Source organism: Microtus ochrogaster, unplaced genomic scaffold, assembly GCF_000317375.1.
Source record: "Microtus ochrogaster isolate Prairie Vole_2 unplaced genomic scaffold, MicOch1.0 UNK14, whole genome shotgun sequence".
Lineage (NCBI taxonomy): Eukaryota > Metazoa > Chordata > Mammalia > Rodentia > Cricetidae > Microtus > Microtus ochrogaster.
The window spans coordinates 2,190,477-2,196,685 of record NW_004949112.1 but is presented as its reverse complement, the minus strand read 5'-3'; the positions used below and the strand labels follow the sequence as shown (position 1 = coordinate 2,196,685).

At 48.4% G+C, this 6,209-nt stretch overlaps 1 protein-coding gene across 3 annotated transcripts in view; it reads left to right on the top strand.

Moving 5' to 3' along the window:
* Window positions 1–6,209, top strand: part of Nosip (nitric oxide synthase interacting protein) — a 21,083-nt gene that overhangs the window by 10,742 nt on the left and 4,132 nt on the right. The gene's annotated exons all lie outside the window — the stretch shown is intronic.

Here is a 6,209-nt window from a genome sequence, read left to right as displayed (position 1 = left end):
GGCTGTGCTCTCCTGCACATCTGTAACAAACTCTCTCCTCCATACCTAAGAGCAGTCATGTCCTTTCCTTTTTATTTTTATATTTTTTCATTCACATAGCAAGTCTGGGGCGAGCCTGGGTTAATGAGATGTAGACAGGTTTTTCCGTGGAGCACCAGCTCACAAGTCTTGTCCCACTGGTTCTCACTGAGATTGACCACTTTGTGTTTGTGGTCGTCTACGTTTTGCCTTTGCCTTGTGGCTTCCATCTTTTTCTTTTTTCCTGAGACAGGGTTTCTCTGTAGCTCTGGCTGTCCTGGAACTAGCTCTGTAGACCAGACTGGCTCGAACTCACAGAGATCCGCCTGCCTCTCCTCCCGAGTGCTGGGGTTAAAGCGTGCGCTGCCCCACCTAGCCCTCTTCTTGCACCTCCTGTGTCCTCTCCACATCCCTGGCGTCTCCTCTCATACCTGACTCATCTCCTCTTCCTTTCTCTTTGCCCCGAAGTCCAGCCTAACCTCTTCCTGCCTAGCTCTTGGCCATTAGATTCTTTATTAAACCAATCAGAAGGCGCTGTGACGAAGACACATCTTCACAGTGTACACAAAGGTTACTCTACCACCTGGAGCCTGGGGCTGACCTCAGGCTGTCAGGCCGGCACCTTTACCCCTGAGCTGTCTCAGCACCTGGCCAGGCTTTTTTACTTGTTTTGTCTTCTCTTTGGTGTTTTGTTTGATTGGTTTTTTGAGACAGGGTTTCTCTGTGTAGCCCTGGATGGCCTCAGCCTCAAGAGATCCGCCCACCACTGCCTCCACTACCTCCCAAATGCTGGGATTAAAGATGAGTGCCACCACTGCCGTCACCCAGCTGTTCGTTTTGTTTCTAGTTTTTACATCTCTGCAGGCTGAAGAGATGTTTCAGCTTTAAGGGTTTCTCTGCTCTTGCCGAAAACCCAGGTTTGATTCCCAGCACCCACATGGCAGCTTGCAATCGTCTGTAGCTCCAGTCCCTGGGGATCAGACACCCTCTTTTGACCTCTGAAGACACGAGCCACACACGAGCGAGGATAGACACATGTGCAGGCATAAAATAAAAATAAAAGTTCAATGTTCAACATTTAAATAAGTTTTTAGCTGGGTGGTGGTAGCTCATGTTTTTAATCCCAGCACTTGGGAGGTAGAGGCAGGTAGATCTCTGAGTTTGAGGCCAGCCTAATCTACATAGTGAGTTCCAGGACAGCCAGTGCTACACAGAGAAAGCCTTTCTCATGAAAGGAAGGAAGGAAGAAGAAAGAAAAAGGAAAGGAAAGGAAAAAAGAATGGAAAGAGAAGGGAAAGGAAAATGCCCCTTGGGCCTGGAGAGTATCTGGGCAGTAAGAGGGCCTAGATGTGGTTCCCAGTGCTCCCTCCCCCACGTCAGGCAGCTGTAACTTCAGCTACAGGAGATGACATCTTCTAGCCTCTGGGCAGCTACACATGTGTGGCAAAACATACACACAGGCATATACAGAAAGAAAAATAAGATTTTGGGAAAAGTTGCACCCCTTTCTAGCTGTTCCTCTCATCTAAAGAGCGAGTGTTTCACCAACGCAACAGAATCCTCTCCCTGTGGCCAAGAGACACCAGCCAGTGCCAAATACTTCAAGGTCAAGGCAGCTGGGGCCTAAGAATAAAGTGGGGATTGGCCCATATGGCCAACACAGCAGAAGCCCAGGGGACTGGGAAGGGGGCGCGAGCGAGAGGTGCTAGATCAGAGGAGGCTGGCAGGTAGATGCTGGACTGATACTCTTAACAGTGGGCTGCATCCGTAGCATCGTGCCAAACTACCTAAGCTGTCCTTGGATTCTCTCTTTAGCCCAGGCTGGCCTTGTAGTTATTGATAATTTTTAAAATTTATTTATGTATTTTATGTGTGAGTGTTGTATCTGCCAGAAGAGGGCATCAGACCCCATTACAGATGGTTGTAAGCCTCCATATGGTTGCTGGGAATTGAACTCAGGACCTCTGGTTTGTTTTTTTTTTTTTTTTGTTTTTTGTTTTTTGAGACAGGGTTTCTCTGTGGCTTTGGAGCCTGTCCTGGAACTAGCTCTGTAGACCAGGCTGGTCTCGAACTCACAGAGATCCACCTGCCTCTGCCTCCCAAGTGCTGGGATTAAAGGTGTGCGCCACCACCGCCCAGCTCTCTGTTTTTTTGTTGTAGTTGGTTTTGTTTGTTTGAGGCAGGGTTTCTCTGTAGCTTTGGAACCTATCCTGGAACTAGCTCTTGTAGACCAGGTTGGCCTCGAACTCATAGAGATCCTCCTGCCTCTGCCTCCCGCGTGTGCCACCACCATCCAGTTGAACTCAGGACCTCTGAAAGAGCAGCCAGTGCTCTTAACCACTGAGCCATCTCTCCAGGCCTGTTTGCAAATTTTTTATTACATTTTATTATTTATGTTTTGTGCATGTGAGTGTGTGCATGCATGCATGCTTGCTTATAGGGGAGCATTGTGTGTTTGTGTCTGCATGCAATGCAGCCAGAGAACAGCTTTAGGAGTTCTGTTCTCTCCTTCCACTATGGGATCTCGGGAAAGAATTTAGGTCGTCAGGTTTGTTCATAAAGTGCTTTCACCCTTTGAACCCCCTCATGGCCTATGCTCGCATCCTCAGCTTGGCTTGGCCCGGAGCACACTGACTACAGAGGGTACAGGATCACCTCTATAGAGCGGGGATGACATCCAGCTGAAGGTCTGTGCTGGGGCTGGAGAGACGGCTCATCGGTTAAGAGCATTTCTGCTCTTCCAGGCAACTCTCATTGGTTCATAAAAAAGAATTAAGTAGGAAAAAGATCTCTGTTTTCAGTCTGTGTAAATGTATCAAAAAACAAAAACTGATGCCAGCAGGAGGGTGGACCATCAGAACTGGGGTACCCATCTCACAAGTTCTGTGTAAGGCAAGTGTTTCAAGGCAGCCAGAAGAGATAAAGTGGCCGGGACATCCTGGGCGGGGACTACCCTGATCCCTGGAGTCTCCTTTCTCTCCTAGAGCGCACCCTGAACACTGGCCCTTACTTCTCCAGTGCTGGGCTTGCAGGGCCCCACAGCTGGCTTCCCGCTCGCCTTTGACATTTGAGTCAGGGTCTCATCATATGCTCCCGTCCCTACTCATTCTGTAGCTGGGGTTGACCTGGAATTTGTGACCCTGCTTCTTCGCCCTCCCAGGTGGCTGGGAGACAGGCATGTGACAGCAGATCTGGACTTTTATTTTCTGTCAGTCTGCTAGAATCTTTGTATCATTGTACTGTGTATAATACTTGCTTGCTTATTCTCTTTTTTCCCTTTTTTTTTCTTTTCTTTTTCGAGACTGGGTTTCTCTGTGGTTTTGGAGCCTGTCCTGGAACTAGCTCTTGTAGACCAGGCTGGCCTCGAACTCACAGAGATCCACCTGCCTTTGCCTCCCGAGTGCTGGGATTAAAGGCGTGCGCCACCACCGCCCAGCACTTGCTTATTCTCATGCCTTTACACAGGATGTTCATCCTGACTTAACCAGAAAGGCTACCCTACTCTCGTCCCTGTGAAGAACCACATCCACCCATAGGTGGCACTAGAACATTGGTTCTCAACCCGGGGGTCTCAGGTTACAGTTCATAACAGTAGCAAAGTTAGTTAAGAAATAGCAACAAAATGATTTATGGTTGGGGTCACCACAACGTGAGGAACTGTATTAAAAAGGGTCACAGCATTAGGAAGGTTGAGAAGCACTGGTCTAGAACTTTCTACTTCCGCGAATCTCCTTCAGGTGCTGTTTCTCCAGTATGATCTTCCTCAAGGCCAAGTTCCTGATTGTGGCTGTGTGAGTGTGAAAGTCATCCAGACCTGTTTCCCAGGCTGGTTTCTTGCTTGTGATTGACATTTGACTATGGAGTCAGAGCACACCACTTCTCCACAGCCCCTGCCATTGCCTCCAGGAGGTTTTTCTGCATCCTGCTGTGATGTCAGGGAACTCCAATCCTCAGAATTTCAGAATTAGAGCCACACATGGTGATGCACACCTTTAATCCCAGCACTTGGGAGGCAGAGGCAGACAGCTCTGTGAGTTCTAGGCCAGCCTGGTCTACAGAATGAAAGGAGAAGGAGAAAATGAGTAAATTTCTTTTTGTTCTTTTTGCTTTTGTTTTTCTTGAGACAGGGTTTCTCTGTGTATCCCTGGCTGTCCTGGAACTCACGCTGTAGACCAGGCTGGCCTCGAACTCAGAGATCCGCCTGCTTCTGCCTAGTGCTGGGGTTAAAGGTGTACGCCACCACCACGTAGCATTATAAATTGTTTTATTATAAAAATTTATTTTTTGGTTACAAGAATCTTGCCTGGATGTACGTTTGAGCAACACAGGTGTACCTGGTGCCCAGGGAAGCCAGAGAGGCATCTGATCCTCTAGAACTGAGTCATGGGTGGTTGTGAGCCGCCGTGTGAGTGCTGGGACTGAGCCTCTGGTAGAGCAGCCAGTGCTCTTATCCTCCAGTTCTGGCCCCCAAATTTAAATGGCCTAGGCATGGTGGCATCTACCTGTCACGTCCAGCACTCTGGAGGTGGAGGCAGGAGGATAAATTCAAGGTTACTCTCAACCTCATAGCTTCAGAGACCAGTTTGGGCTTTTTGAGCCCTGGTACAGTGATTGGCTGATTGGTCACCGCAGACGCCACTGTCCGCCCACAGGTGTTGAGAGGGACTGCTGTGGACAGTATAAAGTGAGGGTGAGCCTGCTGGGCCGACGGGGGTACTGTCAAGAGGACAAGAGCCCCTACTTAGTTCTCTCTTGTTTTCAGACGGCACGTGTGTGGGCTTGCAGCCAGAGCACACATGTGCAGGTCAGGTGACTTTGTGGCACTGGCTCTCTCCTTCCGTGTTTCTGTGTGACTCAGGCATTGCAAGCAGGTCATTGTCTCATTGCCTCTGCAAGGCCAGCCCCTCCACCCCGAGCCATCTTATGGCCCTCGATTTGTGCTTCTGAGACAGGGTCCCTCTCAGCCCTTGCTGTCTGGAACTTGGGTCAACGCACTCCCCCTCACCTCAGCCTTCTGAGTACTGGGATTGCAGAGGTGGGAACCTGGTTCACCTGTATTCTCCCTGGAGCATACAGAGCAGAGTGACTTCTGACCTGTCATGGGTCCCCACACTCGGGTCTGAAGAGGGTGTCGCCCCACACGCTGCAGAGCCTCAGTCTTCGTTGTTTTTATTTTGGTTTTTGTGTGTTTGGTTTCCTTGAAGAGCTGTGGTTAACCCAGGGCCTCTTGCATGCTAGGGAAGTGCTGTGCCTGCGCTCTGCCGGGCCACATCTGAGGTGACGCATCTGCTTCACAGTACTTGGCCTGGCTTGGTTCTTCATTTTAAAATCATCAGTTAATTTGTTGCGTGTGTGTGTGAGAGAGAGGGAGTATCTCCTGGGGCTGCAGTTACAGGACTTGTAAGCTGGAGTGTCTCCAGCTCTATTTTTTTATTGCAGAGAAGTATGAGTAATTGAGTAATTATCAAAACAGTTTTGAATATAAAGATATGATATTGGGTTAAAATGGGAAACGTGGTGAAAATATAAGTTCATGGAGAAAAGAGGACCTGTAAAATTCATTTTTGTCGAACTAACTTTTTTTTTTAAGACTTCACTATGTATACAGTGCTCTGCATGCATGCTTGCAGGCCAGAAGAGGGCGCCAGATCTCATTACAGATGGTTGTGAGCCACCATGTGGTTGCTGGGATTTGAACTCAGGACCTCTGATAAAGCAGCCAGTGCTTCTATCCTCTCTCCAGCCCCTAAAACAGCTTAAGAGTTTGCATGTATGTGGGTTTTTTTTTTTCAGATGTATAGTGGAAATCATCAAACCACTGTATTTAGATTACACCAGCTACATTTTCAAAAACAGTAGAATGATGTTATTCTAAAATCTCCAGGGTGGAGAGATGGCAGAGATTAGCAATGACTGCGGCTCTGTAGAAGATGTGGGTTCCAGCAGCCACATGGCCGCTCCCAGCCACTTGTAACTCCAGCTGCAGGGGACCTGTCACCCTCTTCTGGTCTCTGAAGCTCTCCTTGCAAGTGATGCATATTCAGACAAGCAGGCGCACACATAGACACATAAAACATGTTTAAAAGTCAGAGTTTCACCAGCCGGTGGTGCACGCCTTTACTTTTTTTGTTGTTGTTGTTGTTGTTGTTTTTTTTTTTTTTTTTGAGACAGGGTTTCTCTGTGGTTTTGGA